Source organism: Microtus ochrogaster, linkage group LG2, assembly GCF_000317375.1.
Source record: "Microtus ochrogaster isolate Prairie Vole_2 linkage group LG2, MicOch1.0, whole genome shotgun sequence".
In the NCBI taxonomy this organism is placed as follows: domain Eukaryota; kingdom Metazoa; phylum Chordata; class Mammalia; order Rodentia; family Cricetidae; genus Microtus; species Microtus ochrogaster.
The window spans coordinates 40,754,083-40,771,844 of NC_022028.1; the positions used below are offsets into that span (position 1 = coordinate 40,754,083).

At 48.9% G+C, this 17,762-nt stretch overlaps 1 protein-coding gene across 2 annotated transcripts in view; it reads left to right on the forward strand.

The window, feature by feature from the left end:
• The first annotated feature begins 839 nt into the window (after positions 1 to 839).
• Positions 840 to 17,762, forward strand: part of Rhobtb1 (Rho related BTB domain containing 1) — a 66,036-nt gene continuing 49,113 nt past the window's right edge. Inside the window, exons 1-2 of one of the 2 annotated variants that reach the window (XM_005360152.2) lie at positions 840 to 1,049; positions 3,624 to 3,674. The gene's annotated coding sequence lies outside the window, so the exon portion shown is untranslated. Of the gene's footprint in view, positions 1,050 to 1,606; positions 1,683 to 3,623; positions 3,675 to 17,762 lie in introns of those variants that run through there. The other variant, XM_005360151.3, reaches the window with a different exon arrangement.

The window sequence follows — 17,762 nt, forward strand, 5'->3', positions numbered from 1 at the left end:
AGAGGAGTCAGGAGTTCAAGGCCAGTCTTGGCAACATAGGGAGTCTGAGATCAGTTACCTTACAGGAGACCCTGAGTCTAAGAGGGAGGCAGGGAATTACCAAAGGGACAGGGATTCATTCAGGACTTGCAGGGAGGAAGAGAGATCCATCTAAGGAAACCAAAGGAGTTTTCCTGAAAGGTGGGAGGGGTGTTCAGAGAGGTTTGTCTGTTGTTCTTTCTTTAGGGGAGACTTGGAGACAACCGCCCTTACATTAAAATGTACCCTTCCCACCCTCCCGAAATCTTGCCAGTGTCTTACCCAAGAGCTGGTGGAGGCCAAGGTTGTTGCAGTGGTCATCTTTGTTTCTGCCTTGGCGCTCAGCCGTTACAAGGGTTTATAAACATAACACATGCCTAGCTGAAGGCATGCACACCCTAATCCCCCAGCTGTCTTTTTTGCAGGGCCAGAGTGAGCGGATTACACAGTTGAGCCCAACAGGCAGTTGAGAAGTCGGACTGAAAGTTCTCTGTGGGCAGGAGCCAAATGAGTTGTGTCCACGGTCACCTCTTTAGAGCATGGCAGGTTGCCTGCTATCCCCAGGCACGTAGGCAGTTCTTGTGTGTCTACATGAAAAATAGACATGAGTCTGCCCTCGGAACTCACAATCAGCTTCAAAGTCCAGAATGTCCCTGAGAAGGGCTGGCTGGCTGGCTTCAGTTTCCAAGAATCCCTGTCGACCCTAGAGAGGCGGATGTCAGTTTCCCCAGCCTCTACAAAAGGAACTATAAAGAGACTGGTTTCTGGGGTCTGGAGTAGCAGGGCGGTCCCCACCCTCACCCCCCTTCCCTGCTCGCGCGCCTCCTGCAGGGACCCCTCAAGCCTGGTGGAGGGGAAGGTGACCAGGAGGGGGAGAGCCAGCCCGCACGTGCAGCGCCCAGGGGAGGAGGCTGGGCCAGCGCAGCGCTTAGTCAGCAGCTGGGCTCGGTTTTGAAACAAAAGCCAATGTCCTCCCTCGGAGTCTGCAGCCGGTCAGTTCCTAGGGGGAAGAAAGCTATGCTGCCCAGCCGGTTAGTGGCCCAACTTACTTTTCCTGAGCCCGGGACTGAGGGCCAGCGGATGTTCGGGAGTGGGTGGGATGCTGCGGGGAGGGGGCGCGGGGACAGCTCGCACACAACCTGCCCTGCTCCGGTGTCCGCTTGGCCCGAGGCCGGGTTCTCGGGGGTACCAGGCACACGTTGGTCCGGGCCAAGCACCCCGGAGCTCAGGCCCCTCCGGTGTGCGTGCAGCCGAGGCACCTTCGCCACCTCGCGTCCCACAGCTCAGACACACCAGGCCCTGGTTTCATGAATGAAATCCAATCGTGTGGTTATAAATAGCCGCCAAGGCTGCTCACGTCACGGCGGAGAGAGGGAGCGATCGGAGGCCGCCACCGCGTTGCTCGCTCCGTGCCGGGGCTCAGGGTTCCGCCCGGTGCCCCGCCTGGCCGGGGACGGGGGCGGGAGGAGGGCAGGGCTGGAGGCGACAGAGCCCCGTGGCCTGGGCCAGGACGCGGACGCAGCCGGGCGCGGCTGTGCCATGCTGCCTTTGTGCCACGCCGGGAGGGTGGCGCGCGGCGCGCAGGGTCCCCGCGTCCCCGCGAGCACGCGCGGTGGGGGCCGCTGCTGAGCGGCGGAGGGAGCCGGGTCTCGCTCGGCTGCAGGGTAGGTGGCTGTGTCGTGCAGAGCCCCAATGCGTGCAGAGCCCCAGCTCCCGATCGCCCCGCGGGTGGCAGGTGGGGACCCCGGCCCAAGTGTCCCAGCGACGTTTGCGGGAGCGAGCTGATGGGAGGCAGGGGACAGTCCCCTCCCAGGCGCGTGAGCTGAAGAGATACCCGCCCCAGCCGCACCCCTAACTTGTAGCTGCTGAGAACACGTACAACAGGCACCTTAGGAGGCCGGCTGCACCAGGGCGGGTGCTGCCGCGCCCCCGGGAAGGCGCCTTTTCCTCGAAGGACCGTGGCAGGGAACCCGGGACCCGAGAAGAGAGGTGCTCTGATCCCCTGGGCACTCGCACTGCCAGGAGCGGTGCGTTCGGATCCACGGCAACGCCCCCGCCCTCCCCCCACCCCAAGCCCTGTGTCTAGGGAGTCGGTTGTGAGTTGCTGTGACAACCGGTACACGTTGCCTGTGAGGGGCTTGCACACACCTGAACTTGTTGTGGGCTCCAGCTTACTGGGTTAACAGCCAGGTATAGGGGAAGATGTGCAGAAGAGATCCACACCCACCCACCCACACCCCCTCCCACCAAATAAGAAAAAACAAGCGGAAGGAAGGCAAGGCTGTGTAAAAATATATCATTCGATCCCGCTGTTGGCCGTGCGGTTTCCATCCCGTATCAAACTACTCAACGGAGGAGCAAAGTCAATATTTTGACTTGGACAAGCCAGAAAGTTAGGAGGGAGCGCCAAGCACAGGGTTTTGACTTGGCTTTGCACGTCAGCACACAAGCTGTGCCTTTGGAACTGACTGCGCTCAAGGGTGGGGGTGGGGGTGCTTGAAAGTTGATGCAGACACACCCGCACAGAAAGCCGGGGCACTCTAGAAAGTAGCAAGCAGAGGAGCCATCCTGACTTTTTGAGCCTCCCTGGCCTGTGCTTTTAGGGGGAGCTGCTGAGCTCTTCTAGGATACTTAGTGTGGGCTTTAGTTGGTTCTGGAGGTTCTCCACCCCAGGTGCTGGACTGCCTGCTATAAGAAACGTACAGGGGACTCAAAACCCTCCCAAGCGTCCAGAGACTTTGCCCTTTGCCAAGAGCGAATAGTAACCCATCAACAGGCTCCTAAATTTGCTTACAAACACTACTTTGAGACTTGGTATTGTGTTTCATCTTCAATGATCGTTTAGACACCTATGAGAGCTGGTGGTTCCCATAAGATAAACTCGAGCTTTTAGACTGTAAAGACCATCTGCATGTTGCTCCACAGGTGGAATGAGCAGTCGGTTATTATATTAAACAAGGTTCTCCCAGAGATACCCGGATCATATTTGAATGTTAATGGGGGTATGGCTTTGACCCATTCCATCCCAGGGCGAAAGGCTTTGGACCACCATTGGGGGTGGGGAGTGTTATCAACAGTCTTTTAAGCTTGCCTGCTCTTAACCTTCCAAGATTGCGAAGGCGGTGGGCATTTTAAGGCACAAGGCTATGTGTAATAATCACAAAGAGGCACAGAAACACACAAACTAGTTGGTGTCATTGCATGAATTAATACTGCTACAAAAATAAGAGAAGACAGAAGAATTGCTTGCTTTGGGATTAAGGTGATTTTAAAATGACATTTTTGAAGAAAAAAAAATCTCTTGCCCCTTCCTTGACTTCTGCGTCTGAAAAAGTCTGGGAGTTTTCACTGCACCTCCCATCGGTTTGTGGCTAAGTGCTCTTTCTGTACCATCCCCAAATGCTCAGGAATATACTTCTGTGGATGCTATAAAATGTTAGCATAGCTATTTCAGGATATACTTGACCTGAAGAAATGCCAGTGTACGCATGACATCAACCAAAATCGTGTGGATGCGGAGAGCGATACCGAGCGTGCTAAAAGCATGAATGCCATGGGCTCCTGGCAGCAGTGAGATTTCAACAGTGTCTCTTTGTGTCCTCTAGGTGAGTCCAGCTGCGTGCAGGGACTTCCGTTCTTCACCTCCAGCGAGCCAGGTCAGTATCTTTGAGTACACTCACAGACACAGATGGATGGTGTAGCCTGTGGGGCTGAACGCGTCTCGGTCGTGTGTCCTGAAGGAGCTGGGGTTTTGCCGTTTCCATCGTTTATTGGAACCAATGCGAGTTTGTTGTTGGTTGAAACTATTCTATTTTCTCTGTGAGGAAAATACTGCTAACTGGACCTTGTGCCCCTCGCTCCTTTCTGTTTGTTTGTTTGTTTGTTTGTTTGTTTGTTTCACTTGATGACCAAATTGGTGCAAGGCAGGGCAGCTGATCCTGGGAATCCAGGCGTCAGTAATGGAGATGACTCAACTTCATCTTAGCCTTCAGGACATAAAAGAAAATTTAACAGCATAGTAGTGGACATTTGTTGGCTATGAGTGAAGATTTGTGTGGTGTTTGGTTCTGTATGTTTTTATTCTACATATATGTGTGTGTTCATATAAATGAACAAACATCATATTTATGTCCTTGCATATATATATACATACATGTAACATATGCATATATAATCCTATGGTATGCAACCACTTTTGATTAGTTTTTAGAATTTTATTTTACTCTAAAACATAAACTCCTATTTGAAAAATTCTTCTTCAGCAGGGAGGCTGAGGCCAAGTGAGGTTAAATGATTGTTTTTAACTCAGTAACTACAGATCACCCAGTAACACTCAATGGTGCAGCTGTCACTGTAGAATAGATTCCAGTCTCTTACGTGAAAGTAGGGTTTCCTAGCATGGATCTGTTAACGATAAGGACTTCTATCATGGGAGGTGGGTAGTTTCTGACTCTTGAGAAGTTTCCAAGCAGATTTAAGAGGCAAGACATTAGGCACTCCCATATGAAAAACGGGAGAATAAATTGTGGCTGTGCAAATCCAAAGGCTGATTGGGGTGGGGAGATGGGGGAGTCCGTAAAACTTTCATGAGAAATTCAGTATTTTCTGTTCTGTAAGGTTACTTTGAATTCCATGTACCAAGTTTTCATGTACAGAGTTGATAAATGAGCGTTTGGGAATAGGCAGGACATGTAATTTCAAACCATCAGAGACTGTACAGTTATCTGGAGCCATGGAGTTACAGGACCCTGGAGGCAGAGACACTGTTTCTTACTTCTTACATTGTATCACAGCCTCAAAGCCTTAAGTCCACAGAACATCTTATATAAAGCACTACCACATGACACAATAGGAAGCCTCAAAGTAGAGTAGTCCTTCAAGAACTCCAGGTGCCTGAAATGGTCTACTTACAGCAGATAGGTTTGGATACATAGTAGCTAAACCCCAGCCAAAGTTCTGAAAAGAGCCAGGATCTAAAGTTATGGACACGTTCAGTTTGCACCTGCATTGCCAGCCTTTCTTACCTCTATGTCCCTCCTCACTCCTTTTAAAGAATAATTTGTAACAGTTGTTAATCATTCTCTGGAAATTTTAAACACAAAGTCATCAACAGTGAAGTAGGGAACCGGTTACTAAGGAGACCTCTAGGTGCCATCTTTTCTATGATGGCCTCAGCTCACCTGATAGCATTATAAGAGCACAGTTAGCTAAGGGGTGTTTTTGATCAATTAAAAGGTAGTTATATGCTGTTCTGTAAGAGCTTGATCTATAAAGGATGTTCTACCCTAGACCATTACAAGACAGATCATATTCCATGGTTTGAGTTAAGGAGCTCCCATTACAGGCCAGGACCTCGCCATTAACTGATATATAGCTAGCTGTGATAAATGATATGCCATAAAAAATAATCAATGTGACAATCATAAATCTATAATTTATTTAAAAGTAGTCAAATTACATAATGTTGGAACCAAAAAGAAACTTAGAATTAGCATGCTATCTCGAATAATTGTCCAGTTAGCAGCCAGCTGTTTGTTTGCTTTCTTGAACATCAGCAGGTTTTGGTTACTGTGAGTGGCTTGTCTCCTGTAAAATGGCTAGAAACCTTTGGAACATTGCTGGCTTCACTTGGTAAACTGACAGAAGACAGAAAAACACCAGGCCTGGGAGATGGCGCGGTCTGTAAACTGCTTATTCTATATACGTGAGGCCCTGAATTGGATTCCCAGAACCTACCTTAAAAAAAAAAAAAAAAAAAGCTGAGCATGCTTGTAATTCCACTGCTGGGGAGGCAGGGACAGATGGATCCCTGGAGCTCAAAGGTCAGACAGCCTAGATCAGCAAATCTCAGCCTAGTGAAAGATGCTCCCTCAGGAGACGGGGAACTGACAGTATCTGGGAAACAAGAACAGGAGGCAGAGGTGTTGTATGTAGCCTCCAAGTGTGCCTGTGTGCGTGTGCGCATGTGCACACACACACACACACACACACACACACACACACACACTCCTCACCTCCTCTGTTGGTATTGTAATCATAGAAGGCCTCTGTTTAGCTTCCCATAGTTGGTGATTTGAATCTGGTCTTTGTTCTTACCTTCTTTTTCCCACCAAGTTTCTCTCTCCATCAGCCTTACAACACTAACACAAAACTCAGAGAAGGAATTTGAAATCACTTACAAATAGCTACGGAACAAAAACAAAACCAAAGGACCAGGAGTGAGATAAAGTGTGGGAGTTGTTGGATGGGGGAGAGGAAGAAAGCTTGGAGGCAGCAGGAGACAGTGCTCATACAACGGTCAGAATGGCTACAGAATGGTTATCTGGGAATTGTTCTAGCTGGGAAACCACATAAAGGCAGTGACTAACATAAAACCAGCCACTTCTCCCAGCCCCTTTGTTCCCTTAGGCACCTTAGGGCAGAACCTGGGAAATGGGCTAGTCAAGACCTGGGAAATGAAGGGCGAGCATGGCCTTGGTCTTCCTAGATGTTCGTGGCATTGCCTGTCTTCTAGCTCTGACTCAGACACGTCGGCACGAACGGGTGAATTGCCAGAAGGTCTAGACAGGGCAATTACGCTTCTCTACCCTGCTCTTGAGTTTATTTCTTGTGCAATGGCAAGTTCCCGGTGCGGATGGGTTGTGATCTCAGGCTCTGTCTGTCTGTGGAGAAATCTTCTTTAACTCCTTAGCCATCCATAAGGTAAACCAGGTGGCTCCCGGCTATCACAACAGTTAGGGCTTCTTACATTCTTCCGAGACGCCACGCATTTGACTGCTCTGTGACTGGTATTCATTATCGATTCCAATTTTACAGAAACAAAACAAAAGAGGAGAGAAGGGCAGAGAGCTAAGAGACCTTCAGTCACGAGCTAATAGGAGGCAGAGCTTGGATTGATTGGACTTTAGTCTGAGCAAGGATTTGAATGCATTCTCGATGAACTCCTGGAAAAGGATGCTTTAACCCACTTCATTCCAGGTTGCTCTAGCAAGGGGAGAAGCACAGGGGTTAAATGGCACCATCTATGTATGACAGAACTAACAAATGTATAATTTGAGCTACCTGAACATCTTGCCTATATGAATCTGCTGACTGCAGGTCATCCCTAATGTATGTTGATGGAAGTCTCAGACATAAACACTCAACTCAATGAGTGTTGAATCATGGAGCCAGGAAAGTCCTTATAAGGTCACTTGTTGCAGCCTCCCTCTGGTGACAAAGCCCTGGCTGGCACCAGGGAAGTGATGTAACTTGACCAACTCTCATAGTTAATAAGTGACTTGTCTTGAACTCAGCCCAGGTCTCCCCGTCCAACCCTGGGCTCCATCCCGTTACACAACACCATCTAGAAAGTGCCAAGGCTACTGAACCCTCCAACTTTGCCACTGTTCCAAATAGTGAGTCCAAAATACACACACGACCTAAGTCATGTTCAGCAAAGAGTGATAAGTGGGTGCCAGCGGGATACTGATACGGCGGGCACCGGGAGCAGCCCCCCTTTTATCGGCCGAGATATCAACACAGAACGTTCCTTTCTCTCCTCATCAGAAGAGAACTCTCCGAGCTCTGATCCCATCCAGGCCGTCTCCGCTGAGCAACCCATCCGGGGCTTTGTAATTTTGTCTCGGCCCTGGCTGCTACTAGCTGGGTGCTTTGGGTGAAATATGTTTAGGCCTTCACTCTCCTTGCCCGAAAATGGCAAAGGTACAGCCTGGACCTGCGGAGTATGAGGATGTGCTGAAATCACAGGTACAGACCATGTAGTGCGTGCTCATCAAGGTTAGCTGTCTTCTTGGCCTTCCTGGACTATCTCAACAGGAAGCCCTGTGACGTGTTTGGGCAGTCATCATTTGCCGCCAAGTTCACTGGTGCCGCTGTATGCTGATGTTACAAGAATAGTTGCCGTAATATTCCCTCTCTGTCATCCCTCGAGTAAAATCAGAGAGAGTGTTCTCTCTCTCTGCTTACCCCCTTCTTCCCCTCTCTTCCTCCCTCTCTCCCTGTCTTTCTCCTCCTTTCTCCCTATCTCTTTCTCTCTGTCCGTCTCCCCTCTCCTTCTCTCTCCCCTGATTCTCTCCCGCCTCCTTCTCTCTTTCTCCCCCACATCTGTCTCCTGGTTCCCCTGCCACAGCCACAGCTGTGTTTCTTTCTCCTGTAGTCTTGGATCACCAGGGTTCCCATGCTTGGTTCTAACGTATTTTTCACGTAGGCATTGCATTTCCAAGCAGCTGCGATATTTCCAACCAAGTAACCAGGATATGTACCCAGAGACGGTCATTGCCTGCAGAAAACTTCCGCTTTCAATTTAGAAATATCTCCGAGTTCCCGGCTTCCTTCGCAATTAGCGGAGCGTTGAGTATCATGGTCTGCTGTTTTGTTTCTCTGTGCCATGTGTTGCTGTTAGGTGACTAGATAGGAAAACATCACACTGCAATTTCACCCTTTCCCCTCTGTGCTCGATAAGCCTGGCCTAAATGACACCTCTGGGAAGCCACTCAGCCCACGCCTCTCCCCAGCTGCCACCTTGTCATGTGGTTCTTGCTGCTCGGCTCTGGACTTTTGGAACAGGGTCTTGGCAACACATCCTGTCTGCCACACAGCAGAGGGAAGCTGCCGGGACTGTGTTTTACCTTTGCTCATACCTGTTTGCTCCTTCTGTATGAATAATTCAGCGGCCGCAAAGGGACTTCTTTTCCCTGACGGCACAGTTACCGCTTAGTAGTTGACACGCCTGTGGGACAAGATGGGCGTGGCCACTGTGTGTTTCCCCAGTGCTGTGAAGCAGCTAAGCGGGGTCCTTGGGCTTTCCTATCACCAGTTACTGCGTTGTCACCTAAAGCTATTACTAATCAGGTGAGCTGAGCTTTGGTTTCCGTTCCAAATAAGGAGTTAATTAACGCTTAAACCTGGGCCCCGGTTTTATGAATGTGCTTGAAGAGGAATGAGAATTTCAGGGACTAGGTAGTCTGATTTAGGAGTTTCGGCGGTAGGGCCTGGCGTTTGGGTTTTCCAACAGACGAGGGAGAACCCATGAGCTTGACCTGGACAGGCTGTGGCTGAGCCCTCGTCTAGGTCTGTCTGCTTGAGTCTTAGACGTGGGAGAGGAGGAGATATTGGTGTGCTGGTACAACTCATGCATCAGCCATTCTCATCGCTGGGGTTCAACTCCTGACAGGAGTAACCCAAGGGAGGAAGGGTTACACACGCACACAGTGGAGGGGAAGGCAATACACCTAGGGTGTGAGGCGGCTGATGGCATCGCTTCTGCAGTCAGGAAGGAGAGCAGGATGAAAGCTGGCCTTCAGCTCGCCTTCTCCCTTTTATTCCGTCTGAGACCCCAGAGCAAAGGACGGTGCCATCCACGTTCAGTCAAACCTCACTATGAACGTTCTCACAGACATACGCAGTCCTTCTGAAGACTTAGTATAGTTTATTTAATTCTAAGTTTCTACCACTCTTTTTTTTTTAAAAAAAAAAAAAAAACACTTACACTGCTTTAAATGACTTGTCAAATTCTGCAGTTTGCTCTTGTGAGCTAGTGGGGGGCTGGCCCCGGAATATTGAGAGCTCCATGTTCTCAACTTCAGCGTTACCTTGATTGGGTTACGCAGAGGGGCTTCCTCCCTACATTTTTAGTCTTAGCTACAGATGTTACCATGTGGGTGCTGGAGATCTGAGCTCAGGTCCTCACTTTATTAAAAGCATCTTGCCGGCCTACCCTGTATGCTTTGTATTGCCTAGCTTCTTCCCTTCCTCCCCAGGGTTGTGTATGTGAGATCCACCCGTAAGGAATGTAGCAAGACTTCCGCCACTTTTAGCGGTGTAGAGTATTCCACTGTAGAAACGGAGCTCAGCTTATTATTGATGTATTCCGTCTACATGCAATGGGTTATTTCCAGCAGCCAGTCCTCATGAACTGAAGTGCCAAGAACATTCTGGTATAGATAGTAGCATTATTCTAATCAAAACAAATCCCCCACGAATTCGAGCAGGCATCAGATTGCTTCCCTGGCTTCTGTCCAGCCACCCTCCTCATACTGCATAGGCAAGGCCATTGGTTCCTTCTTGTGCCTTAACTTCCCTAGGCCCGGAGACCATGGCTTCTGTCGATCATAAATTGTCCTCCTGACTCTTGCATGCAGGGTTCCCAGCTGCCCCTCTCGTCGGAACATCTGCACTTATTCTAAAGGGTCATGATATCTGGCTCCACATTGCTAAGCAGGGGGAGGGTGACAGACATTGTGGCGATAAAATCAAAGGCTGAGTTTGGCAGCCAGTCAGTAAGGCTCCTAGAGAGAGTTCAGGGAAGCGATTTCCTGGCGTGTATCAAACAAAGATCAACAGTGGACTCCCTTAGCTAGAAGTCCACCAGGCGCTCTGCCCTGACGTGACTTGGTCTGGAGAGAGGGCTGCTCTTCGGTTGGTCAGCCGGTGACCCCTGCTTTTAAGATATCATTTGGGGAGAGGAGAGGAGCGGTAAGGAAGAAAAATAGGGGAAAAAAGAGTGAGTTTTTTTTTCCCCGTCTGCTTGGGTCTGAGCACATCCTAACCCTAACCGGCATAATGCAGTTTTCTCAGAGTTTAACTGCAGTTGGTCAGCTGTACTGCACCTTCCGCAAATGTCTGTGCTGCAGAGAAATCGCCCTCCAACAGCTCTGGAGACTGTTTGCAGCGACCCGTCTACAAAACACGCCAGCCCCTCGTCATCTCAGCACCAGGGCTATTCATGGCTCCAAGTTGGAATCTCGCTCTCTCGGAGAAGCACTTTAGAGCCTGCTCTCTCTTTAAAGAACTGATCAGCATGGCCGTTATTAACTCTCGACCAAGGTTTCCCGGGCTGCTCTTTGCCATAGCTCAGCCACACGGTAACTCTGGAAGGTGTCTGTAAAAAAAAAAAAAAAAGAGGCTCCAAGTATAACATATATGTAGAGTCCGTGGAAAAGTATCTGAGGATCATAAGTGTGTACCAGGGTACATACACCCTTTTAGACAACACAGCCACAGGACTTCCAGATAGACAGGTTGAGAGCCAGAACACCAGGCAGGCATGGACGTGAAGGCAGGATTCAAAAGTTGAAGATCATCCTCAACTGCACGTCAGTTACAGACTAGCCTAGGTTATGTGTTACCTTTCACAAAAGCGAGTTGGGTGAGCTAGAAATTGAACGCGTCGCTAAAATACTTGTCATGTGAACATGAAGACTTGAGTTGAGCTCTCCAGGATCCCCACAAAAAGCTGGGTCCCACAATGTCCGTATTGAGATGGGGGCAGGAGTGGACAGGCAGGTTCCTGGAACTCGCTGAACTAGCCAGTCTTCCAACTCTAAGTTTAATGAGAGACCCTGCCTCAAAATAGAAGATGGAAAGTGGCTGAGGAAGACCCTGGCCTCTAGCCTCTGTATGTGCACATATGCACACACACATACATGTACTACTCACAGAAGAATGTTAGAAATACAATTTTAAAAATCAACAAGAATGCCTTCAACACTGGCCTGTGCCTGCCACCCCACCACGCCTTCCAAGGGGTTGAAGTGCTTAAATCCCACAGCCAAGGTGAACCGTTCAAGAGACCCTGACTCTTCATTCTCCTGTCACCTCATCTGCGCTAACGAATGATGGTTTCTGGTGCAATTCTGTCACCCTTGGCTCTGAAAACTCACGGAAGTCACCCTTTCCAGTGCAATAATAGCGTATGAAATCTGTGTATGAACGTGCATCAGTATTTACATGCCCGGGACTTCAGAAACACAGACATGCGCATAGCATGCCAACTGGGCAATTCAGGGTTGCTTTCCTCTTAACGAATGCCAATTTCAGTCATATTGCGTAGCTGATCCGTGCTTGGGAGAGTGTAACGGTGACTGATCTCCGCAGAGCGCATTCGCTTTCTAACTTCTTCGATGTGTTCATTTCTGTTAGCGTAAATATTTTCTTTGGATGCCCAGATTTTCAAAGCAAAGAATTTTTCCTCTTCTACTAGAAATAGAATTGCGTGTGTTTGTTCTGAGTGGCCTCGGCTGTCTTTTTATTTAGTTCAGTCTCTGTGTCTGGTAGTCAGCAGAAGATCATTTTGAGTTCTGGTTGGTTTTTGGTTCTTCTTTTTTATTTTTCCGTTTGAAAGCCTGTGTCAGAGGAAAACATGTTGGCTGCACTTTATGAGCATGCTTTTTTAAGCAACTTAGGCATCCTCAAAAGTCATTTTTAGGGATCCTGGGAGATGACTCAGAGGTTAGGAACACTTGCCACCTTTGTTTGCTTTTGCAGAGGACCTGAGTTCAATTCCCAACCCCAATATGGTAGTTTCACAACTGTCTATAACTCCAGCTCCAGGAGATCAGACATGCTCTTCTAGCCTCGAAAAGACCAGACACACACAGACAAGACGCCCATATACATAAAAATTAAAATTAAAAATTCAAATAACCTTAATGCCTTTTTAGGGGCTTGGTAGGAAAGAGCATTTGCTGTGCACATGTGAGGACCTGAGTTCACATCCCAGGACCCCCATGTGAAGCTGAGCATGGCCACTTGTGCCTGTATCTCCAGCGCTGGGAGTCCAAGGCCACAAATGAACCCACACACACACATGCATCATGCGCATGGAAAGGAAAGACGGGAACGAGCCATCGCTGCTTCCCTCAGCAACAGTTGCTGCTGTGAGCTCACTGTTTCCTTCCAGAATGTTCTCTGTGTTATTGTTACAATTGAAGAGGCTGAGGCTGCTTTCCAAGATGACAGGGACGTCATTTCCACATTACTCCATTTTAAGTGGTCATGTATGGAAATCGCCACTCACGAACGAGGCTGGGGCCCAAGGGAGGTCCATTAAGTTGGCAGCAGGTCTTCCATAATGGATGGGAAGGGCAGGAAGCAAGCAGATGGCAATGGCTACTCCTGCAGGAGGGAGAGAAGTATGTCCCAGGGAAAGACAGTGGGCCTAGTGGGCAGAGAGGCAGAGAGACACTCTGGGGGGGTGGGGGTGCCAGGAAAGAGGGAGCCCTAGAAACAAGCACTCTGAGGAGAAGGCTTTTGGAGTTTTGTTGTGAGACCCACACATTGTGTGGAGCGCTTCTCTCTAGCACCCATCTCTCACCCGCCCATTACGGCAGCCATGCCACCTCACTGGGATGGGGCTCCATCAAGAAAAGGACGAGCCCCCTGCTTTTAGACTGCGTCTCCTTGTGCATTTGATAGCGCTCTCGTCTGTGCTTCCAACTCTCGCACGGCCCTGCCGTGTTCCCTGGGATATTTGCTTTTCCTCTCCACTCGCAGAAACACACCTCTATCAACAGCCTGAGATCAGGCTTCCCGTGTCTGAGGTGTGCATAAGTGATCCAAATACGTCACAAGCACATTCTAATTTAATCTCCAAACAGCCTCTTGAGTGGGGCTATCCCCAGTTTATGGAGGAAATGGAGGCTTGGCTTAAGAAATATGCCCATACTGTCTGTAGTGGTGAGTGCCTTTAGTTCCAGTTGAGAGGCAGATGCAGAGACAGGTGAGTTTGCTGTGAGTTCATGGCCAGTCAGAGCTACACAGTGAGACAGGTCTTGAAAGAAAAAACTGAGGGCAGAGAGGAGAGGAAGAAAGAAAGAAAGAAAGAAAGAAAGAAAGAAAGAAAGAAAGAAAGAAAGAAAGAAAGGAAGGAAGGAAGGAAGGAAGAAAGAGGGAGGAAAGAAGGGAACTCCCCAAGATCACACAACAAACTCCCTTGTTAATTCTCTCCCCACTTGCTATCGATTGCTTTGTCGTGTGTGTGTGTGTGTGTGTGTGTGTGTGTGTGTTCATGCAGTGTAGCATATCATACATGTGTGTGTGTATATGTGTGGAACCCAGAAGATGACAACAGTTATCTTCCTCAGCCTCGTTACCTTTTAAATCACCTTACTCAGGGTCTCACTGGACCTAAAGTTTGCAAATTCCACTAGTGTGTCTGGCCAGCCAAGCCCCAGGGATTGTCCTGCCTCATCTTTTCCTAGTGCTGGGATTATAGGCACTCACCGCTGAACCCAGAGTTTTGGTGGGTGTCCATGATCCAACATGGATATCTTCCTGACTATGCAGCAAACTCGCGCTGCACAGCCAATTCCTCAGCCCCTGACTTCTGCCATTCTTAATAAAGACACAATAGATACATTTTTTTTGAAAGCATTGGACGTTTGTAGAGATACTTCCTCAGCTGATTATTCCAGGAAGCAGTCCTTTCACGGCTAAGAGGTCAGGGGCGGTGGTTGTAAAACTTTCTTGGATCTTTCATTAATTTCTTGATGACCAAAATACTTGGTTCATGGAATTGGCACTTTGGGCGGGTGGCGGGGGAGTTACTCTTTATGATGCTAAACACACCTGAAGGAAGGTTGGCTGGTTCCTACAGATCTGAAGATGCCCAGAATGCCTGTCCACTCTGCTGTGTCAGTCACTCCAGCCCCATGCCTGCTCCCTTCAGTTTTCTCTCCCACTCTTGGCGCTGATTGGCTATTATTTTTCAGCCCTCGTGCTTCAATTACCACTGCGAGCTTTCCCTTGAACTCGTGGTTTTCTTCCTGGGCACTGTGTGCCCTTTGATTCACTGAGATTTGTTACCGCTTTGATGTCTCTGGTAGGAACTGCCCTTTCTTTGCTTTCCAAGTTATCCTTCGGAGATAAGTTTCCTATACACACGATGTTATTGCCTGATTCAAACTGATTAGGCTGCCCGGCTGTTTCTCACGTCTCATGCCGCATCCCGGGCCAACCTGAAGCCCCCTCATCTGCCTCTCAGGGCTGGGGCTTGTCATTCGTGACTTCCGCGTCTGGCTTTTTCTCCTCTCCTCTGTTCTGTCTAGCTGCTCTCTGCGTCCTTGGATCTTCAGAACAAACACTACTTGGGAGACGTGCTTTGGCATCCAGCCCTTTCATTATCTGCCGCCCCTCCGCAGTTTTCAGTTCTGTGTGCAGAAGGGTTTCTGGTTCTGCCTGTCCACCACAAGCCCAGCCATGTTCTCCCTTCTGCTATTTAGTACCACCCAAGTTTGTTCTTGGTTTTAACGTGGAACCCCCTTGTGTTGTTCAAAGGCTGCCTTGGCTTCTCTTGCTTCATGACGTGCCTCACCTCATTTGCTGTTTGCTTACACACATTTTAGCTTCATTGGTATTGGTCACAGCTTTAATTTTCTTTTCTCCTGTCTCGCTCATAGAATATCCGCTCCAGGGTTTTTTTTTCTTATATATTTATTTATTTATTTATTTATTTATTTATTATGTATACAATATTCTGTATGCCCACAGGCCAGAAGAGGGCACCAGACCCCATTACAGATGGTTGTGAGCCACCATGTGGTTGCTGGGAATTGAACTCAGGACCTTTGGAAGAGCAGGCAGTGCTCTTAACCTCTGAGCCATCTCTCCAGCCCCCCGTTCCAGGGTTTGTAACAGGCCTCATGTGTCTTCTTCCATCCAAGAGGGAGAGAGAAAGAGAGAGAGAGAGAGAGAGAGAGAGAGAGAGAGAGAGAGAGAGAGAATAAGGGAGGGAGGGAGGCTGATGGTTGAGGATTGACGTATATGCTAAATCCCTCTGGTTGTCCTCAGCTCTGTCAAAGTCCCCAACAGCCATCCAGTTCCAGAGAAGACAGAAGTTAATGAATGTGGTACAGATGGAGAGGGACTCTAGGCGCAAGGTTAGGACAAAAGTAAGCAGTATGGCAGCCCAGGAGTCATCTATGCTGGGTCACACTTGGAAAGCGCCCCTTAATCCACCCCTCCTTACCCTTGTATTACAACCCGGCCCTCACTGGCCCTCACAGCGTCTAGATAGAGAGGCCTGGGCAAGCAGGTGGGCGGACGCTAGGATAGTACAGAAATCCCTGTTCTGTGCTCAGATCTCTCTATCCGGCCATCTTCAGCAAGAGGCCCTGGGGCTGCTCCCTGCTCAGGGCAACATGTCCATCTCTCAGAGGCCCTCCACTGGCCCCAAGATCTATTTTTCCAGCCATGTTCCAAGTCACCCCAGTCCTCATGACTCCAGTATGGTTCTGTGTGATGAGGAGCACGCTGCTTACTGCTGGGACCAATTCTTTCCCTTTGAAAATGAGCAGGCCCCGGGCCACAAGTAAATTCCTTGCTTGGCTCCATGGACGAGATCTGGCAGGCTTCCTTCAGCTTCTGGCATATGGCTACTCCTCCCTCTTCTTCCTGACACTGTTGTTGAAGCCAGCTAGCTGCACTTTATGGTATAGCTTCTATATCTGTTACAGGCCATCTCTATGTCTCATGGGTTCATGTGCCTCTTCCTTCTCCTTTCTAGCCAGGTCCACAAGACTCACAAGAAGGGCTTGGGAACCCTTTGAATCGGGTTGCTAATGTCTGAAAGGAAATGAGAATTCACTGTACCTTTATATGTAATTATTCTTAAGGTTTATAAGTTAGCGATAGGTGTTGGAGTACAATAATCACCAAGTTCTTTTATTGTTCCCAACCAGCTAAAGCCCTTAGTGCCTCTTGCCTGTATTTGTGGCTGCTCTTCTGTGTTCCTTGACTTCCCATTTGGTGGAGGAACCTGATCTTGATCCTCCTGGTTCCCTGTGGCTTTGCTTCTTCCTCCAGTTCATTGGCTGCTTTGGTCCAGGAGGGAGGAAGGAGCAGAAACGGAGAACAGGGTTTTAGACAGCTGTGGGTGTGACAGAGAAAGACCTCAGGGAGACAGACTTTGGTGACTCAGCTCAACTTATTCCAGAGTAGAAGGAATATATAGGATTGGGGAATCTGGGGGCAAACCCTACTTTGCATTACAGGGCATGGTCCTATCCTAAGGCTCCTAGCACAGCTCTTAGTTATACGTGCAGCAGGGGAAGCTTCTAGCAGGAATCTGTGCCAAGGGTCAAGCTAAAGATAAACCAGGCATCTGCCTTAGGGACAGCTTTCAGATAAGGTCAGTCCTCCCTGAGTCCAGGGACATTCTCCAGACAAGGACAGGTAGAGAGCAGGAAGTTTCTCTGGGGAGGGAGGGAGTCTCCCTGTCATCGAGCTTTTGGAAAAATCTGCCAGGCCACAATAGACTGTGCCCTCTTATAGTGCACCATGCCCGTCTGTGCTCTATGTGCTACCATACAGTTCATGAATTGTGTGTGTTAGTAAACTTAACATTTACTAAAAGGTGCATATGGACCAGGTACTGTGGAAATATTTAAAGAGGGAGAAAAAAAACTTCTGACAGCAAAATTGTGTGGTCTAAAACCAGAAATGTGGCTCAGTCAGTGGAGTGCTTGCACAAGGCACACCAAGCCCTGGTTCAATCCCCAGACACTTAAATCTGTCACTGGGGAGGTAAAAGCAGGAGGTTCAGAAGTTCAAGGACACCCTTGGCTGCGTAAGGAGGTAGAGACCAGCTTGAGTTACATGAGACCATGTCTCAAAATAATAAGGATAAATACACGACCCTGATGGGGTATAAGCAGAATATACAGAAATGGAATTATCTGTCTTACAAAGAAGGCATATGTACAAGGAAAGGCCTCTTGATTCATCTTCTTCCAAGATGTAACGGGGGCCTATCTGCTTGACTACCTCTGTGGATCCCACCCCAGTCGAGAGACAATGCTTTCTCTTATGGTCCCCCTTGCCCTTTCTTTTCTTTGTTCTTGTGGCAGCCTTATGATTCTGGTGGCCCCGAGCCACCAGAACCTGCTGCTCTTCTGTGGAAACACCATTCTCACAGCCTTTGGAGTAACTCTGAAGTCCAGACGCCTATGAGCTATGGAGAAAAG